Source organism: Danio rerio, chromosome 12 (genome assembly GCF_052040795.2).
Source record: "Danio rerio strain M-AB ecotype USA chromosome 12, GRCz13ab, whole genome shotgun sequence".
NCBI lineage: Eukaryota > Metazoa > Chordata > Actinopteri > Cypriniformes > Danionidae > Danio > Danio rerio.
Window position 1 is genome coordinate 26,020,699 of NC_141032.1, and position 22,051 is coordinate 26,042,749.

Here is a 22,051-nt window from a genome sequence, read left to right on the forward strand (position 1 = left end):
CTTGAGGCAGATGGGCTACAGCTGCAGAAGACCACACCGGATGCCACTCCTGTCAGCTACGAAAGGGAAACTGAAGCTAAAATTTGCACAGGCTCACCAATATTGGACAATAGAAGATTGGAAACACATTGCCTGGTCTTATGAGTCTCGATTTCTGCTGCAACTTTCGGATGGTAGGGCCAGAATTTGGCGTCAACAACATGAAAGCATGGATCCATTCTGCCTTGTATCAACAAGGCTGGTGTGGGTAAAATGTCTTGGCACACTTCCATTAGTACCATTTGAGCATTGTGAAAAGCCACAGCCTACCTGAGTATTGTTGCTGCCCATGTCCACCCCTTTATGACCACAGTGTACCCATCTTCTGATGATTACTTCCAGCAGGATAACGTACCATGTTATAAAGCGAGGATCATCTCAGATTGGTTTCTTGAACATGACAATGAGTTTACTGTACTCAAATGGCCTCCACAGTCACCAGAACTCAATCCAATAGAGCACCTTTGGGATGTGGTGGAACGGGAGATTCACATCATGGACACGCAGCCAACAAATCTGCAGCAACTATGTGATGCTGTCATGTCAATATGGATGAAAATCTCAGAGGAATATTTTAAATACCTTGTTGAATCTCTGCAACGAAGGATTAAGGCATTTCTGGAGGCAAAAGTGGGTTCAACTCGGTATTAGTAAGGTGTACCTAATAAAGTGGCCGGTGAGTATATCAAACCAAAACCAAGGTTTCTGATTCCTGATTTCTGTTGGCTGGTTTCTGTCAGACTGGCAATCATGGGACAGTCCAAACCACCAAGCAACCTTAAAAGGACTTAATCTGTTTATAGGTGTAATTAGACATTTATGCATATTTTATCGTTAATCAACAGTTAGTCTTCAATGGTCACATGTCCAGCATGAATAGGTCTCAGTCTACGGGTTTTTGTGACAGTGGAATGGGATAGGATAGGGTGGGTGGGGTATGTTACAGTCTCAGTAAAAGTTTACCCACACGTTGGGAGGAACCATTCCCCTCGCCAGCCGAGCCGACCCACACAAGACACATTTGAGCTCAGTTCTCTCCCTCTCCTCTGCACAACCTTTCCCTCAGATATGCTCAGCTCAGAGCGGATTCAACACGCCACATCAGGAACTAAACACGGAGCCCGAAAAGAGCACATCTCAGGTACGTGCACGTTTACTCAAATATATTAACGTGAGGTGGGGAAATGCTCATTGACGAGGCTTTCTCCCGGAGCCAGCAGAATTAAACGCGGTTTCAGCTGCTGACGTTACTAACGCCGACCCGTTCAATAAACGCAGGGAACGGAGCGCCTCATAAGGGATGAACTTGCAAGATAACGGACTCGTCCCGTAGGCTAATGTCCCCGCATCTGTCATAGTATAAATGACCATGGGTGCCCCTGGAACGATTTTGTGGACCGAGATTAATCGCATTGATTGTTATCAGCTTATTTGTTGCTTTTTCCGCTGTGAGAGAAATACTCCAGAAGGCAGACAGCTCGCTGCTTGTGTGTGAATTGTGTGCTTAGGGGTCGGGCGCAGTGCGCAAGATGTGTGTGCTACATTAGCGAGGTAAAGGGTGAAGTGAGCAGATTGTGTAGAGGATGGATGAGCTTTACGTATTTTGCTATTGTAACTTTGATGTCAAGACAAGTTATGAGCTCAGGGATTCACTGGATTCCGTTTCAGAGGTGTTCATTCACAGCTAACAACATTCTTTTAAATGTATGCGCATGATATTTATTTGTTGTCACTTGCGCGCATCATAATAAAAGGTGTGAGGGTGTTGGCCAACCTCTCAATTAGCCTACATAGTTCGTTAAAATATAAACAGACTGTTTAATTGTGTTTTCAAACTTTTCAATAATCATACATTTGTTATAAATTAGCGAAATGTCTTATGGGGGTTTAAAACCTTCAAGTTTCATTGTTTTGTTTTTTAAGTTTCAAATTTGTATTGCATATGGAAAACTTTTAGTAATATATTTAAATGACATTTTAACCTAAAGGTTGGGTTTGTGCATATTTGACCCAAATTTGGGTTGAACAACCCATTTTAATTCTAGGCTATGCATTATTCATTTGGATCAGTTATAAAAATTCTAAGAATAAATTTAAAATATTTTATCATTTACATTTAATAATATATGTACACAAAACAGCTATAAATATATGTAAAATGTTTTTTTATGTCATTAAGACCATGTTTACACCTGGTATTAAGATTTTTGTTCATCCATATACAAGTGGATACAGGTGCTAAATACTGTGGCAACCGGGTTTAGGAAGTTTTGACCAAGCTAATTATTTTTGGCTCATAAAATGTTCTGGGAATGTTAGATTCTTGTTCCCTAAACATTCTCTGTTGGTTGGTCCAGAAGGTTTTTGAAGATTCTGTTTAAGTTGCTACAAAAAGAAACTCCCTTCAACATTCTGGGAGGTGCCATCTTTGGTGCCAAAAAATCTTTTATCAAGAGGGTTCCTAAAACATTCTTATTTAGTTCCCAAAAGTAATTAAATGAGAACTAAACTGCAACCATATACTAACTTTAATAAATAATCTGTGTTTGCAGGGAGGCTTGTCCAATTTGGACCAATTCTAAAAACAAAAGCATTTCATCATAATGTAGTCAAATTTGTACAGCTACTGAAGGCCAGCTACTCTTTGTGTACAACTCAAAATTGTAAACATTACAGGACGTGTTGTTGTAGTTCACTAACCAGACCGGATTATCTAAGATCAAAACTTTCTTTTGAAGTAAAAAACATTTTAAAACATGGTTCTCTATGAGTCCTGATCCAAACACAAACCCACATCATTTAATATAGATTTGTAGATATTTCAAAATATTAAATTGAAAGCCTTTAAAAAATCCGGAAAGTCAAAAGGGACATATTAAAACTCCAGGTGTACACAGGAATATGTGTTTCTCGTCAAGTTGTGATGCGATCAACAAAAACCCACCATAAAACCATGTGTTGACTAGGGGCAAAACAAAAGGTTTAGGTGGCAAAACATGGCATCCCAGAAAACAGTATTAGTCATCCATTGCCTAAATGTGAATGGTGATCAGGCAGCTTCTATTGGTTGTGTCAGCAGTTGTTGTTAAACTGTTCAGACAAACAGCCTCCTGTTGTGTTGACACCGGCTGGTTAGTGAATAACATCAAAGGGCATGTGTCTCACGTGCAGAGGAAGCGACCTGTGTCAGCTTGCGGGATGCGAACAGTGAGGTGCGAGGTCAACAACTCTGAGCCGGATAGTAACTCCACTCAATCGGGAAGCTACTGTACTGTTCAAAAGAAGCTTTTGGTGGTGCTACTTTTGACCTTGACTTGAGTAGATGCCAGCAGAGCAGAGGCGTCTGGTTAGAATGAGCCCTTATTTATTTGAAATGCTTTTGTTTTGAAATAAGTGTATAACAGTTGTATAACAGAACTTTTGATAACCAAGGGCCTGTTTAGAAGCAGTTGGAACGAAACTAATCAAGTAAATCTGTCCTCATGTGGTTTACAGATCTTTGTTTTCAAAAGCAAGGCTGCAGTGATTATGTAAAGCTGTGGACGTTGGAAGCTGTTGTAAAAGGTGAAGAAACAAAACAAATGGTCGCTCACGATGAAATCTAAACAGGTCAAGTTGAGGCCAAAATTATCAAAGGTGTATTATGAACAAAAGATTAGCAAAAGGAATGCATCAATATAAACAATATTGCACATTTAAAAAAAATTCTAATTGGTTGACCACTCACTTTTCTTTTCAGAGAATTGTATCTTCAAAGCCACACTACTTCAGTAGTAACATGAACGTTCAAGCGGTCTGCTTAACTATTCCTTAAGTCTAAAGGAAAGGGAGGGCAAAGGAAGGACAGCATGGGAAGAGAGCTGAATCTCACAGCATCACTTATCTAGTGGTACGTGGAGAAAAGGCTGAAGTCTGTTTCCTGGAAATGTGCTGATACTGCTGGTGTGTGCATTCTGTTGGTCACAGAAAGTGCATTTTTAATGAATGAAGTGATGAGGGCTGTTTTTTACTGAATGAACTGATGGCATTATTTTATCTTAGTTAAAAAAGCTTTGATTTATCCAAAAACTACTTTTCTTTATCCGATGAGAACTAAAAGTTTTAAATTTAGCTAAAGTGGAGGTAAACGTATGTCAGGCTTTTTCTGAAAATATAATTGTGAATACTGAATAGTGAAAGTGAATAGGGTTCAACTTATAGGCCAAAATCCATATTTAGGCAGCTTTACAGTCATTCACAACTTATAAATAAGGTTCTTTTCTAGACAGCTAGAAGAAATAAATAGAAAATGTCCTCCTTGGCCCATTCCTGCAATGCATGTTCACATGTGGCAGTGTCAACCTTGCTTGTTGACATAGACAGGTTGGGAAGGGCACATGTGACAGATCGTAAGTGACATGAGGAATGCGCAAAGACTTACTGTTTTTAATCATTCAGATGTATTAATCATTTCTGTGAAAATCTGCACCCATGTGTTTTTTTTTAATTTATAGTGAAAAAATACAGTTGAAGTCAGAATTATTAGCCCCCCTTTGAGTTTTTTTTTATTATTATTTCAAAAAATGGTGTCTAACAGAGCAAGGACATTTTCACAATATTTCTGATAATATTTTTTCTTTCAGAGAAAGTCTTATTTGTTTATTTTGGCTAGAATAAAAACAGTTTTTAATAAAAAAACATTTTAAGGTCAAAATTATTAACCCCTTTAAGCTATATTTTATTACAATAACTTGCCTAATTAACCTTTCCTGTCTAATTAACTTAATTAATGTAGGTAAGCCTTTAAATGTCACTTTAAGTTGTATAGAATTGTCTTGAAAAATATCTAGTAAAATATTATTTACTGTCATCATTGCAAAGATAAAATAAATGCAATTTTAGAAATGAGTTATTAAAACTATTATGTTCAGAAATGTGTTGAAAAAATCTCTCCATTAAACAGAAATTGGGGTAAAAAATAAACGGGGGGCTAATAATTCTGACTTCAACTGTATATATGCACATATACAAAAATGCATATTCAGAAGTCCCTAGTAATAGATATTAACCAAAAGAGTTTAATTCAGTCTCATTCAGAAAATAGAGAATGTTCTCTCTTTACAATAGGACTGGGCAAATCATTACAAGGGTTCTTGTACAGTGTAATCCTATTTATCTCATAGTAAATGTTTGGCCATTGCTCTTTCAAAGAATAAATAGCATTAAAATAAGTTTATTTTCAGTAATTGCCTACAGGATACTGAAAGACAAAAGAGAAAAAGAATAAGATACAGCATTGAAGTCCAAATAATGGTGTTTTATTAGAAAATATATCTTGAAAACAAAGTAAAAAATATTATGACAAAGCATTAATTCTTTAGAACTTTCCCAAAAAACAATATGACTTAAAAACGACATGACTTAACTACAACAGTTTGAGTTTGTGACTATCCGTTGTTTGTGATGCAGCAAGTCCAGAGACTGTTGTGTACATTGTGATTCACGACGTCACGACTTAACAAGCGGATAGATAGACATTAGACTTCATTATGATATGAAAAGAAAAACTTTCCAAGAGAAGTTCCTTATATATTTCATAGTTACGAAAGATGTTGGACTAACAATTTAACTGCTTTAAGATCAGACGTTTTTTGGTTGTGCTAAACATTTAACAAGCAAAGTGCAACCATCTGCAGATGAAACAGTGCAATGAAATAGCGGCCTAATGGTAATTAAAAAAGATGCAGGGTAACGGATTGCTATATAGCTCTTGCGTATGATGAAGTCATACATTAAAGGCCTTAAACTCATATGGAAAACAGATGGAACTCTGAACTTTCCTATATGCTCCTGTATGGATTCCACTGGTCAAATGCATTAGCTTGGGATGATTAAGCTCAAGGGAGGAATAGAAAACGATAAGGATCACTGGTCAGCTTTTTTTCTCTCTCTGATTATAACAGCAACCTTCTTCACTGTTCAAGGTTTTGAAGGGCATGAGCAGAAATAGCACTACATTAGGTGTTATATGCAGTTTTATGTGCTGTTACCTGGCCATGTATTTGTTTATACTATATTGTAGGCTTTTATTTTACCATTGTAGATTTATTAAGAGTCTATAATCAGCACGTTTGCCTGTCTGAGTTTTTTTTTTAACACAGTGGTGTTTGCTGAAAAGTCTCTAAGCTTCTTCCCCTTCATTTGAGATCATATTCTTTGGCAGGATAAGAGTGTAATTAGCAGAATGCTTATGTATGCCAGTCCTTTGATCAGAGTGTTTTAACTGATAAACCTTGTCACCGTCGTCTCTCTGTAAGTCAAGTCTCCTCACTCTAATTATGAACAGACATTCAGGTTAGTTCATTAGCAACCCTGTTGAGAACAAGTCATACTCTTCAATGTTATGTCAATGTTAAAGGGGTAGTTCACCCAAAAATCAAATATTGCTGTTAACGTACTCCGCCTCAGGCAATCCAAGATGTAGTAAGTGAATTTTGTCTTTATTAGAACATTCAAGAAGAATTTTAGTTGAAACTGAAACCGTGGTCCTTGGTAGTTAAAAAAAAAAACAACTGCTACCAATACTTTGAAAGACAAAAAAGACACATCCATCTTATGAAACATTTAAAATAAACATAGTAATGCAGCAAAATAATGTTCAGTTGGGTTTTACTTCATAAGACCTTATATACACTGACAAAAGTCTTGTCCTCAATCCCAGAAGAACTGCAGGAGACCTATTTTAACCGATATGGACCCAAGCTTCTCAAAGAAATCAGTCAAGTTTGGTGAAGGAAAAATCATGGTTTGGGGTTATATTCAGTATGGGGGTGTGTGAGAAATCTGCAGAGTGGATGGCAACATCAACAGCCTGAGGTATCAAAACATTTGTGCTGCCCTCTACATTAAAAACCACAGCAAGAGGGCAAATTCTTCAGCAGGATAGCGCTCCTTCTCATACTTCAGCCTCTAAATCAAAGTTTCTGAAAGCAAAGAAAGTCAAGGTGCTCCAGGATTGGCCAGCCCAGTCACCAGACTTAAACATTATTGAGCATGTCTGGGGTAAGATGAAGGAGGGGGCATTGAAGATGAATCCAAAGAATCTTGATTAACTCTGGGAGTATAATTAAATAATTATACCTAAATAATTAAAAATCAAGACATGATCATGTTTTATTTAGGTAAAGAAGCGTAATCTAGAGGCCTTTGCCTTTCATTTAAGCCACTTCTGATAGCAAATAATCAACTAGAAATTATTTGTTGCTCCTAAAACTTGGATGCCCAACAAGATTTTTTTCCAACAAGAGTATAAGGTTGTTTACACTAGTGCGTTTTCATTTTAAAACAGTGTTTTAGAATCAAACAGCTCCACGTACAGACTGTGCTTCAGAAAAATGGTCTCTGTTCTCTCTAAACAGCTAAGCACAATAATTAATGCTCACTCGCATGAACATATTTTGTTGCCATTATACGGTGTACTGGTTTTGTAATTGTTCCATGTGAAGGGCTTGACCAATCTGCAAAAGTTCAGAAGACCAAGCAGAGTGAATGTGAAGTGCACGTTGTTTTCAGAAGTTTGCATTTCAGTCCATCATCACTGAAACAGAACACCAGTTTTTGCTAGTTAAAATGTGGCTTTTCTGAAGGCTCTGTTTTAACAGATCCAACATGTCAAAGTAGTGTGAATGCCAGGTGTAACCATAACAAACCTACCTATATTGTTTTAAAACAATGATGCACTTATGTAAATGGCATCTACATGTATTTTCAGGAGTCACAGGTATTCAATTAGTTTCTTGTAGCCATTGACTTGACTTTAAATGTCCCATGAAATTAAAATAAAGTTTTTCAGATGTTAGCATCAGTATTGTTAGTATTTAAGATAGTGTGCTCCAAAACAGTGACGAAATTCGCCTTTAGTAGATATATAACTTAAATAAACATGCAAAGCTTGTAGTTTGTCACTTCTGCCTAAAAGAATTGATCATCATCTCATTTTTTAGTTTCTCATCAAATCATAACCATCATATGCTCTGTAATATCTGACGTTCCCCGCCCCCTTCAAGAGGCTTCTCATTTGCTTTTCACGTAATCTGCTTAATCTCAACCACTTTCACTGGCAGAGCGGTGTTAAAACAAAACTTTATTGGCTGTTTTAAAAATGGGGGAGGGGCTACACTATGTCCCTCCTTCTCTGCATGTTTCAGTTGAGATTCAATTCAGTTCAAGTTTATTTATATAGCGCTTTTACAATGTAGATTATGTCAAAGCAGCTTATCACAGAAGTTCTAGTAAATAGATTACATCAAACATCAAATAAGAATGCATATTTCAAAGCACTTTATGGGACCTTTAAAGTTTTCTAACTCACTGTAAATATCACAGTTTCAGCTAAAACATTATTTTAACCTTCCATTGAACGAAAAAAATCTACCTAAGATGACATGAGGGTGAGAATTTTTATTATTGTTCTTGTTTTTGGATTTTACTTTTAATAACACATTAGTAGACATCTTTAGTCAAATCTCTGGACCTACTATTTAACCTAGCATAGTGTTTTTCCGCTCATGTAAGTTGTTATATTGTATTTTTGTTGGATGTTGGATCATATTCCTCAAGGCCTTTGTGCTTCTTGTCATAAAAAGAAGACTGGCGTACAAATGTCTTAAATGACATTGAAAAATATCGCCCATTAGTGACAGACACAGGCATATACTTTAATAGATATATTAAATTCAGATTCATTTTTTATTGACCATTTGAGTCCTGACTATTCAGTTCAGTTTAAATGACCACATTACAAGCACAAGACACAGAGCAGCATTTGACCTTGAAAGTACTTGCGAGCACTGATACACAGACCCCATTTTAAGCCAGCATATTTCAGGATTCAGGATTAAATCTGCACCTTTTGCTTTTAAATGAGCAAATAAACCTACCCAACTTGGCTTGGGAATCTAATTCCTGTAGGAAACTGTTTTAAATCTTAAGGGAAGAAATATATAGTGTTGACATACAGATCTGGATCCTGCACTCTTTTGGTAAATTGTAAAAGTGGTATTTTTTTAAGCTTGTGGAACTGAATTGTACTGTATTTGGCATTGTGGTTGGTTCTAGTCTGGGAAAAAACATTTCTGCTTTGATGATCCTCTGTTCGTTCTGCCAATTGAGTTACCAGACTTTAAATACATTTCTTTAGTGCTGCCAGTGACACCATACTTGTAGGCTATTGTTTGAAAACCCACTTTTCAAAGACAGCAAAACGGTCATCACCATGGCCACAGCACAAGCAAAACAAGGGCTGGTTTATGTTTTTTTTTTTTCCTCGAAAGATGCAGCTTCGGGGTGTCATTTGTAAAAAGAGAGGCATGAATAATTTGATGGCAACAACTATGACATCATACACTTCAACATCTGAACCCAGAGCACTAAGAAATGCAAATCCCCAATTGAGGCTTTATTTAAAGTATGGCTTAATTTAAAGCTTGTGGATAATGTCTATGCGGGGCAGCACAGTGGCACAGTGTTTAGCATTGTTGTCTCAAAGCAAGAAGGTTGCTGGTTTGAGCCCCGGCTAGGCCAGTTGGCATTTCTGTGTTGAGTTTGCATGTTCTCACCATTTTGGCGTTGGTTTCCTCTGGGTGCTCCGGTTTCCCCCACAGTCCAAAGACATGCGCTATAGGTGAATTGACTGAACAAATGTGTATGAAGTGTATGTGTTAATGTGACAGTAAATGGGTCTTTCCCAGTACTGGGTTGCAGCTAGAAGGGCATCCGCTGCATAAAAACATGCACTGAAAAAAATGCAGGGTTCCACAAAATTCATTCATGTTGTCCCAACACAAATTGATTAGGTTAACTTAACACTTTTAACAAATTTTTTTTGATTGAACATAAAAAATTGTCTCAATGAAATCTCAAGAATTGTGTTGTTTCAGCTCATTTTAAAAAACTAGTTTGAACGAGCAAAAAAATATATATTTTTTTAAGTTTATGCCAGAATAATTGGTTAATAGGTTCATTTTGCTGTGACAACCCCTGATAAATAGGGGACTAAATATGAATAAATAAATGTCTATGCCTCTTAATATCTGTATTATAGTCTTATATGCCAAACTGAATATGTTTTTCCATGTTGTTAGACGGGCAGTGTGAATTTTGGGGTTGGTACGATTTTTTGTTTTAGGCTATTTTGACATGATGAAAAACAAATTATTTCAAATTATTTTCAAATAAAATGTTGTCAAGATTAACCCAATATATGAAAATGTATACAAGAATGCTGTATTTCACATTATGTGACAAAATTACTTTACGCCAAGAGAACAACATTATGATTTTAACTAAACTTGCACACTGAAACTATTATTTAAAAGTTTGCACTTTCAACCCCCTCAAAAGGTGATGTTATGTACGTAACATGAATGAAGTAAAAAGCTTTCTGTTATTAGGTGTCAGTTTTCTGTCTTCAGTGCATTAATTAATGATGTAATTATTTAGTAATTACATCATTAAAATTGTATTTAGATTACTTTTCTAATTACTATGTCTGAAAAGTAATTCAATTACTCAGTAAACTTAATCAACTGCTTATTGTACTACAGGAGTAAGAATGACTACATTTCATACAGGACTAACAGCACTATCTGTGCATTATGATAATCCTTTTATTTACTTTCCTTGGCAAGGCGGTGATGTAATGATAGTGTATTGATGACATTTATTTTTAGCTGCGTAAGACAAATAAAAATGGTGTTTTCGAATAAAGATAAGGTTTGATCAAAGATTTACGAGAACTGAAAGGGTACAGTGCTTGTGAACTTCCAACTACACAAAAGATGGATTGAATTACTTGTTGGCAAAAATTGATCACACTGGTTCAGTTTGTCGGGTGTGGTTGACCACGCATTGACCGTACGTTTGAAAATATCACCACTGTCAAAGACATTATTCTGAGCCAAGAAGACACACCCATCGCACTGTCCAACAGATTGCGCGGGAGTCTGGCAATTATTGACTCTAAAATGTAAACATTGCTTTATTTCTGTGCATGCTAATTTAGTTGGCAAGTGATAAATTTAAAGCATTCTGTCAATATTTGGGTTATCGTTGTTTAAAAAAGTAATGCAGTGATTTAAATCAGGTGAGGTAGAAATGTATACATATCATATCATTTCATCTATTTGCCATCTAATTACAAAATATTGAGTTGGGGTATTTTGATAAAATTTAGCTTGAATTTGTTTGAGATACAGTGCCGACACAGTCTCTCAGAAATTATAAGTATTTAAAATAGGCACTATCATTATAAATAAATTGCACTGTTGCAATCTAAACAACTACATTCTCACCTGAAAATGCCTCAAAATACATTATGTTGTCCAACAGCTGCAATATTTGTTAAACTGTAGAGTGTCCTCTGGGTGAAGGGTGAAGAGACTGGATAAATTTAATTATATTTTAATGTGTAAGCCGCTTGTACTTTCTATCTATTTAATGCACTTTTGCTGAATAAAAGTATAATTCTATTAAGATGTATTTATCCATTAATGTATCTCCAGCATTGTGCTAAATAAGTAAAGCATCTATTCAATTCTTAACTAGTAGGAACTAAGGATGGCTGACGTGAAACTGACGTTTCGACACAGTGTCGAGACCCCGAAGCGCAAGTGTTTCGAAACACTGCACCGAAGCATGATCCGAAACACCCAGGTCACGTGACTAAAGCGATTCAAAGCATTGATCATTTCAGAGGCGTTTCAAGACCCGGAGAATCTGCATTTGTCTGGCATGATCAATATTGTGTCTTGTATGGCTTAGTGGACCGTGAGTGTGTACAACAGTACTGTGTTACAAATTTGTTTTGGGTTCGAATCCCGACTAGTCCAAATACTACAAAATCATGATTTTATATATTTTAATCATGTTACTGTTTTATGGTGTAGTCTAGATAGGATACAGCTACGGATATGCCATCAATTTAGCATAATTTTTGTAACACTGTAAAACAATAATTCATATTTTTACAGTACTGTGATGGGTTTAGGTTTTGGATAGACGTTAATAAAATACAATGGGAAATTTAATTAATAATATAAATAATTATTGTTAACTTCTGGCCACAACTGTATCTGATCTAGCAACAACCCTGTTTTATGAACAAAACAATACAAATTTATTTACAAGGTGTTTATTCGTATGTCAGAGCAATGTTGAAACAAAACGATACAATAACAAAGCATTACCAACTGGTATTAAAGCATTTCAAAATAATTGTTTCAGTTTGGATTCGAACCCATCATTCCCGCATATTGGTCATGAACTCTAACCGCTCGTCTAAACAACTTGCAGATTTAAGGCTACAAAGTGGGGTTTCATACCCTAATTTGCTCAACTGTTCTTTGCTGAAGCTGTTTCAGTGAAATACAAATAAAATGACCACTAGGTGTCGCCGTAGAGTGGTGTTTCGAAACGTTTCGAAGCTTCGACACATTTGCTTCGATAGTTTCAGTGTTTTACTAAGCCTCGCTTTGCCCACCACTAGTAGGAACCAGCAGATTTTCCTCTGTTGATGTTTTTTTTTGAAGAAGAAGAAGAAGAAAACCAATTCATACAGTAGTTGTTCACTTGTCAAACTGTAGGTAGCCTGTCAACAAACTGCACATTGATAAAGGTGTATATCAAACAACTGTCTGAACACAATCTTATATATTGGTTTGATCTGTACCAGAGATCTGAAATGACCGAAATACATCTCACAGCCTGCAACAGGCCCTAAGAAGGATAAATGAACAAGTCAACCCGGGAATGGAGACAAACTGTGTAGATGTTTGCCAGCACATTATACTTGTTTAGAGCCAAACAAAGTCCAATTCTTTTAAGGGCCAGTGAGTTCAACGTGACAGAATGGAGATATTACAATCCTAAAACCCAGTTTGGAGAAGTGTCTCCATCTGTTTTGACTCTTTCCTCTCAGTATCAATGTCTGTCTGACAGACTTTTGCAACTCCTCCGCCCCTGTCCCTTGAAACATGGAAATCCTCAGGAAACAGAGGTCAACACTGATGATGTCACAGTGTTTACAATGAAGAACTTGTTGTTCAAGTGTGAACACGTGCCTGTTAAGGGACAGCGTAGGAGTTTTTAGTGGAACAATGCTGGGGTGAGGCTCTGGAAGAACTTTTTTATAGGACAGGGTTGATGTTGCTTTGGTTATTATTAAACCTTTGTATATTCACGGACATTCAGGATCCCTGTTTACATTCGACTCAGTGGATGAGATGATGCCGTGTCATGGTACAGTGGCTGTGCTTTCAGGCATAATACTGGTTCGGCCATTACGTGCATGTTTATAGCAGTTATTAGACAATCTGCGAGGAGACATTAGTTTATTGAGGTTGTTCATTATGAGCTTCATCATAGTTTGTTCGGTCACTCCAGAGACTCTATCAGGATGTAATCTAAATCAGCCTTATTTATTCTCTGATGCACATTCCTGGTTTATTGAGGATGATTCATTTGTTCAGATTATTGCAGAGAAAACAAAATGTTGACCTTTCTATCATATATCCATATATAACAACTTGCTTGTCTATCTTTTTTAGTTGAGATGCTAGTCTGTCTTAAACGGTGCTAAAAATGTTTTGAGACACATCTATCATTCTGTCACGATCATCAGCAATCTAGCCAATGCAGATCACTGGAGAACTACACATCTGCCACCACATGAACTACAACTACCAAGATGCTTTGCACCAAGCAGCACCTGCTTCAGCTGTAAACAATCTGGACTGATACACACACAGGTGAAGATCATTGTGACTGATTACTCTGATTATAAAACCCTCTCTCTCTATCTATATCTATCTCTCTCTCTCCCCCTCATTGCGAAGTCTTGTGTATCTGTGAAGTGTGCAATTCTGAGTGTTCTTGTTAGCCCTGCCCTGTTCATGTTGTGATCCTTTGAGTGATTTACTGTATATGATTGTTAGTCTGTAACACCACGAAGCGTTTCTTAGTGGTGGGCAAAACGAGGCTTCTTGAAACACTGAAACAGTAGAAGCAAATGTGTCAAAGCTTTGAAGCATTTCGAAATCCATCTCTACATACATTTTTACAGTATATATTGCTCTGGAACAGCTTCAGCAAAGAAACTGTTACGCAAATTAAGGTATTAAACCTCATGTTGTAGAGTTGAGGTTTCGAGTGATTTAGTGAAGCGGTGAGAGTTCCTGACGAGCATGCAGAGGTAATAGGTTCGAATCCAGGGAGTTGCAGCTGTAGATGTTAGTTTTTAAATGCTCTGTTCCTCTAAGTGTTTTGTTTTAACATTGGTCTGACATCCAAATGAAAACTTTGGGAATAAATATGTCTTGTTTTGATCATAAAATGAGGTTGTCAGTCAAACGTAGATTTGCCAGGTTTCAAAACTCTTATGAAATAACCGATGCTTTGAATCGCTTTAGTCATGTGACCTGGGCTGTTTCTCCGGTCTTGCCAGGTCACCTCAGAAGAATGAACTCGGGAGACCGCAAGAACAGAACGTGTGGTGAGAAATGAGATGCTGCATTCTTCCTGCTGGCCACATGACCTTCCCGCAATGTGAAAATAATTTAAACATTACAGCAATCATACAAGAATTAATCGTTTTTTCCATTTTTAATATATATAACATGCACAAAATACTTACAAATATACTTTGCACAATATAAATAAAACATTTTTTAATACCAATTTCAGTATATAAACACCCTTAATGTGGGTATGCCTTTATTAATCTTTTCAAGTTTACTTTTACCGTCTCATTCAGAGAAACTCCTGAGAAAAATAAGTTATATCTCTGAACTTTAATATAAAATCTTTATAAAATACTGCGCTTCCCACCTTCTTTATTCAGCTATTATGACTTCTGAGACTTCAAGAGCAAGTTTGTTGCTCAAGTCTGCATTGATGCATCCTCGATATCAAGAACACATCCGGGAACTTTCACGCTTCCTCTGTTCTTGCGGTCTTGAGTTTTGGAACTAAACTTTGCCGGTTGATGATAACGTTACAAGAGAACACGAGGAAACAAGATGGATGAGGAACGCATATTGAGAAACAGCCCTGGTGTTTCAAAACACTTTAGTCACATGACTTGGGTGTTTTGAATCACCTTAGTTTCGGATCATGCGGAATCTCGACATTGTGTCGAAACGCCAGTTTCAAGTCAGCCATTCCTAGCGTTTCTTTGTTTTTCCGTGTTTGATCCTTGTTTTGTTTTATCGTTTATGTTGATTCTTTGCCACCTGTATTAACCTCTTCGTCTTTGACTACGCTTCGGGAGTACACCTGTTATACTGCCTGTACCTGCTTGACCATACCTGTTACACATGCTCACCAAGGCTGCATTTATTTAATGTATAGTAAAACAGTATTTTGGAAGATATTTTTGTTATTTAAAAAAAAAAAAAGAATATATAATAAAAATAATAATGGGTAAACAAAAAGCTTTAGTTATAATTCAGCCCAATAATAATTAAGCATATTAAATGGCACTGAAATCTGGTCAGCTTTGTCCTTCACAAGATTAAAGTACATTTTACAATATTAAATTGTTCTTTTAAATTGTAACAACATATTTCACAATGGGCAGCGCGATGGCGCCTCGGTGGTTATAATTGTCACCTCACAGCAGGAAGGTCACTGGTTAGAGCCTCGGCTGGGTCATTTGGCATTTCTCTGTAGAGTTTGCATATTTCCTGCATTTGGTAAGCTACTGTAAATTGTCCATAGTGTATGTGTGTGAATGAGAGGGTATGGGTGTTTCCCATTGATGATTTGCTGGATAAGTTGAGGGTTCATTCCGCTGTGGTGACCCCTGATTAATAAAGGGACTGAATAAATGAATGAATATTTCACAATGTGAATGTTTTAAAGTTTTTTTTTTCTTGCCCAAAATATAGCCTTGGTGAGCTTAATATTCTCAATAAAACACATCATTAGTAGATGATGACACTTATAAAAACACTCATACCTTCTGTGTCTTCGTTTCATTGTCTAGTCAATTCATTGTCACATAACTTTAATCTTAATAACACTTTTTGCAAGCTAACTTGTATCAAAGTTAATTGAGTGTTTTTGTCTGAGGGTAAATGCTCTTTGTTTTATTAGGCTTTTACTTTTGGTCTTATTTTCTTTCACAAACATACCACAAATCTGACTAAGTCTAAGAATAAAGAGTTGACACCAAACTGTCATGGCGGCGGCTCTGGGCTCCGCGGGCCTGCTGGTAAAGGGGGATGGGGAGGGGGCAAGGCGGGCCAGATCTAAAAATGTGTGATTCATTTATGAGGGAAGGCAGCGCTGGCTCCACGGGCAAACCTTACAGTCTACAGAGGAAAAGAGTTCAGTCTCCTCTGAGGTTAGAGACACACACGTCCTTTGTGGGATTTATCTTAAACGTTTAGCTTCAAACGGGGGTTTTACAGGAAGCAAATGGTACATAGAGGTGGTCTTGAGTGTTTATTGATAAAAAAAAATCAAAGGTTTTCGATATCTGAGTGGAATCAAATGATTCACTGTTATTGTGGCGTTTTGGCTCAGATGCGCCTCATGACATCACTGGTCTGCCTGAGCTTTTGTTCATTTTTAGCTTGAGACATGTGTTAGCCATAAAAGCAGGTCATTAATAAAAAAAGCAAAGTAGTCTAGATCACGTATCTGCAATTTTATGATTTTACTCATGCTCTAAGAGGCAGTTTGTCATTGGTAAAATTTCAGCTGCGCTCTGAAGCAGCCAGACATTTCTGTGCCATTTAAAGTCTCGGAGGACCTGGCTTGAATTGTTTCCACTTTGTGCCCAAGTTTTAGCTTTTCAGTGTTATTGTGTTGCTATGGGATGAAGACATAATGTGGGGCCTAAGAGGGTATTTTAAAGTTTGTTTTTTTAAATGTTGTGTTTTTTTAAAATAATTTGTATAAAATGTGCCATAGAACTGAATTTGAGTTTTGCAAAAAATAAAATTGTGTGCTACTCTGTCCTGTATTTTGCTTCATTGCCTTGAATTTTGGTTCATGTAAAGTGATTTCAACCCAGGCTCATTAAAAAAAGTGTGCCTTAGCTTACATTTTTTCATTCATTCATTTTTCTTCAGCTTAGTTTCTTATTTATGAGGGGTCACCACAGCAGAATGAACCGCCAACTATTCTAGCATATTTTTTACGCAGCGGATGCCCTTCCAGCCACAACCCAGTACACAGGAAGCTTACATTTTAACAAAATGTAAATTATATTGGTCAGGGTATGTTTCGTTGCACTTTTCAGATGACAAATCCACTAGAAGGCACTGTCTACATTTTTGCGACTCTGAAATGCTTTCTTAGGCATGTGTTTCCCAACCATGTTCCTGAAAGCACACCAACAGTACACATTTTCAACCTAATCAAACAAACCTGAATCAACTTATCAGAACACAAGAAAAGACTCCAAAACCTGAAGTAAATGGGTCGGATAAGGGAGACCAAAGCATGTACTCTTGATGTGCCTCCAGCAAACATGGTTGGGAATGATTTAGGGTATGTTTTGTTATACGTGTGTAAGTACATTTGATCTGACCTAAACACTAAACATCCTAAACCCAACCAATAGTGTTTTCAAAATCAAATGTAAGAGAAAGTCTATCGCAGCCACATAGTTTTACCTCGATTTTGCAGTGCTTTCATCTTTTTTGTGGAACCATTCTTCAGTGGACTCAAACCCGAGTGCTCTGTTTGACTAGTACAAAACCATACAAAGTAAGCTACTGATCAAAGTGACCATGCTGGAAAAGTTGTTCATATGGAGATAGACAGGTGAGGCAAATGTATTTGATTAAATATAATAGAAACCATTAAGTTGTTAAGTGGTATTTATTTGATGTTGGGCAAATTACTGCACAAAAAAATCCTTTAATCCATTAATAATATGCCCCTGTAAATAGCATTAGTGTGAAAAGGAACAAAAGCTGTTGGCATCAATTTGCCTCGTAGTGTTCATTTGACCAAGAAACTGCCTTCAAACGTAAGCTGAAGTATATTTTTGTGGTTTCACAAAAATGTAGGATGAAGCACATTTTTTCCAATGAGCCTGTGTTGTGTTGGATGGTTATATCCCAGACGGTTTCACAGGAATTGACTGATTCTGAATTTTTCATATAACCAATTATCATTTTTGAGTTTTGGAAGTATTTTGCGATGAATGGGAGTTGTTGCACAATTTCAGTTTGCACAATTTAAAGGATAACAGAAATGCAGTTATCGTTTCACTGTATAAAAAGAAAAGAATGAGACCAAACAACAACAAACCACTGAAAACTACAGATGCTCACATTGACGATTGTCATTTGAGAGTGATTTAAATGAACATAAGCTTTTTTTTAAAACAAGTGCAAAGACTTTTTAACTCATAAACAGAAAAAGCCAATGGACAAGGATGATTCTTTCATTCAGTCAAACACCCAGCGAAGTGTGCTCCATTTGAAAGTGTGCATGAACACAGACGCTCGACACATGCACACTGTCAAAAGGAGAATACTTAGCTTGAAAGGCTGTGTGTTCGACTGTGAGCGGTTGCTAATGTATGCATATAAAAATAAAGTATTCTTTGGGCTTGACGGTTTGCTGGAGGGGAAAGAATCAATGTCTTGCTCTCAATTCAGTGTGTATTAACTGCACAAGTTTGCCTGAAACCCGATGATCATATTATCTAGTCTGATTAGACAATAACCCATAGGGCATATTCAGTGCTTTAGTGGAAGAGCAAATGATTTCACATGATCAATGTTGCAAGTGTTATGAAAATGAAATTATTTGACTAATGAGCAAGATAATAGTAAATAGCGCATCATGTATATTATATCATATGGAGATCAAATATGTATGTGCGTGTGTTTAGCAGGTGATTTTCCAAATGTCTCTGAAAGATGTGACTGGTGGTAATGGATGGCATTGATAAAAGTTGTATTAAGAGTTTTCCCTGTGGCAGTGGAGATGGAAACTATACCTCCCTCATTTTTTATTTGCATTGAATTTGCCTGTGTGTGTGTGCTGTGTGTATCTGCAAGAGGAGACATAAAGTTAAAGGGAAAAAAAAGGAAAGAAAGTTAGCATCGTTTTTGGGGCCTCTTTTGACCTCTGTGTGCTAGAAGATGCTGTGAGAGGCAGTGGTCTCTAAGGGCCTTTAATGGTGAATGTGGATCAGTCTGGAGTATCTGGGTTGGAAAGTGTGAAAATGTGAAAGTCATACCTCTGCTAACTGCATCCTTCTACTTCTGACAAACATCATTTAGATCAAAACAGACCTTTTCTTATGGAAAAAGTAGGATATAATGGGATGAAAATGTCTAATTGCTTTCCTATGTTCAGTGCCATTAGTTTAATTTCAGATCCTTGAAAGTTTTTTTAATGTTTACTGCAAGCCCTCATCTAATTTACCTATTTTCACATTTAAAACTCAATCATCTAGCTCTGTTGAATTTGAAAATTAAATTAATATTGTAGTTCTGGCATTCTGTGCAAGATAGAGCGAGATTCAGCATGACCTAATCTTTTACACACACCCTAATATTTAATCAATTTAATACAGAAATGCTTTGTATGTTTAGCTTTAAGTAGATTATGAAATTGGTCAGCATTCAAAACATTTAGGTAATGTGGAAGTCTAAGCTTCCATTTGGACTTCACCCTCTGCAGATCAAGGAAATAACTGTAATACTTATAATGGTGGGAAGATTGCTGGCAATTTTGTTTTCTCCTTCTGAGTGTGTCAGGGCAGGTTAGGTAATCTCTTTTTCCTTAGTCTTTCTCAGACTTAGTTCCACTTGTGACTTTTCCAAGGTTTTGTTTTGGTTGAATGTTGTTTGCACCTGTAGGTCTTCTGCGGTTTAATCTGTTGCATGTTCACATAAAGCTGAAATTAGGTTTCATTACCTTGTGAAATAACCTCATTTACAGTAAGTAGCTTTAGATGTAGCTGATATTTTCTGTTCTACTTAAACTCACACTAGCATTTTGTTTTTATTCATTAAACCTTGTTAGTTCATTTATTCATTTTCTTTTGGGCTTAGTCCCTTTAATCAGGGGTCGGCACAGTGGAATGAACCGCCAACTTATCCAGCATATGTTTTACACAGCAGATGCCTCTCCAGCTGCAACCCAACACTGGGAAACACCAAACCTTGTTAATCTTAATAGTAATTTTTTCTCTTTATTATTTGTTTGTTTCTTTTTTTCCTTTGGCTTAAATCTTGCCAAAAGGTATACAGTGCTCAGCATATATACGTACACCCCTCACAGATCTATCTTTTAAACTGATATTTTTAATAGGAAGCTATACAAGATTATATTTGTGCATATGCATAAGATTAGTCAGTACTGAAGCCAAATCTGGAGCTTATTTAATAAAATAACTTATGATAACGACAAAAAAACAGACAGTACAGACAATTTATGTTATAGAAAAATATTAAATACAAATTTAAAAAGAGGAAAAATCAAGAGAAGCAAAAAATTGTAAAAATTTTTTGAAATTTTGTTGGCTGTAATTTGTTTCGCAATATTTTGCTTGAATTTTGTTTTAACACACCAAAATACTTTGCCTATATTTACTGAGAAATGGATAAAAACATTAATTTTCAAAATGGCGTGCACTCAGTTATGCTGAGCACTGTATATATTCTGGGATTGTCATGTCCCACCTTAATTTTAAAAAATGACACTAGGGAATTTAGGGACATTTATGTCAAATTCCTACAGATTCAAATTTCCGAACAAACTGCTTTGGAGCCAAACTGTAAGTCAGTAAGATTACTAATTAGCACGGTGGCACAGTGGATAGCACAATCACCTCACAGCAAGAAGGTTGCTGGTTTGAGTTTGCATGTTCTCCCCGGGTTTTCTACAGGTGCTCTGGTTTCCCCAACAGTCCAAAAATATGTGCTATAGGTGAACTGTAAAAAGGCTGATTTCTATTTCTGCATCAAGTGCACGCATATGTTAAGGCGCAGCCTACGTGTGGTCGCTTAACCCTCGTTGGCTGTTGAAAAAAATTTAACTACACGTCGCAACGATGCGTTGTGCAAGCTCTGTGATTAGTCAGCTTGGTAGCGCTGATGAGTGTGGGTGGAGGTGTGAGTCACATGGGCCCAATGCAGCAAGTGTTTACAAGTGTTAAGTCCTGTAAAGGAGCTCCTATTGGAGACTGTTGTTTTGTGTTTACCTTATGATTAAAGTTGTTGCACGTCCGCTGATTCCAGCCTCGAAATGAGCGAGTTTGAGCCACTTGTATATTAAAGTAGCGTTCAGAAAAAACAAAACACCAGCAAAGAAACTTGGAGGAACATAAACACATACTGCCAGCTAATGTTTCTAAAGTGTTATTGCAGAGCAACACACACAGCGCACAGAAGTATAAATGCACGGATACATGTGTCATGTGGATTACCATGGGTCACGCCGATCACTTTACGCAGAAGTATAAACCAGGCTTAAGCTTTAGTGTATGTGTGAGTGTATGGGTGTTTTCCAGTGTTGGGTGAAGGGCATCCGCTGCATAAAACATTTGCTGGATAAGTTGTCGGTTCATTCCACTGGGGCAACCCCTGATTGATAAAGGGACTAAGCTGAAAAGAAAAAGATTAAAGATTACTAATTGCCATCTTTTAAAAATTGTTAACTGTCACAAATGGCCTCTTTTAAAAGTCAGGACTGTGTTTAACATTCCACACCTAGGTAATATGAAGTTTCCAAGCGTGTTGTAGTCAGTCATCTGGAGAGATTTTCCTCTCTGGATAAAGAACAGAGAAAAGAGGAGAAGAAAGGGGCAGATGGGAGAAGAGAAGCCTGGGTCAGTGGATAGACATACCGACAGCAATACGAGTCATTTCTCTCGTGGCAAGATAGAACCTTTTTGTTTTGGCTGTGAGCAGAAATCCTCTTATGAAAAAGACTGTGAGAGAGAATCATTTTAACTTCATCTGTGTGTGTCTCTCTCTCTCCTTTTCTCTCTCCCTCCCCT

General features: G+C 36.9%; 1 protein-coding gene across 4 annotated transcripts in view; it reads left to right on the top strand.

Moving 5' to 3' along the window:
* The first annotated feature begins 1,021 nt into the window (after positions 1 to 1,021).
* The window catches only part of jcada (junctional cadherin 5 associated a), a 32,845-nt gene continuing 11,815 nt past the window's right edge, over positions 1,022 to 22,051 (top strand). The window contains exons 1-3 of one of the 4 annotated variants that reach the window (XM_087276231.1): positions 3,209 to 3,385; positions 3,535 to 3,603; positions 3,779 to 3,928. The gene's annotated coding sequence lies outside the window, so the exon portion shown is untranslated. Of the gene's footprint in view, positions 1,181 to 3,208; positions 3,386 to 3,534; positions 3,604 to 3,778; positions 3,929 to 12,062; positions 13,824 to 22,051 lie in introns of those variants that run through there. The other 3 variants (XM_087276230.1, XM_087276229.1, XM_087276232.1) reach the window with 3 other exon arrangements.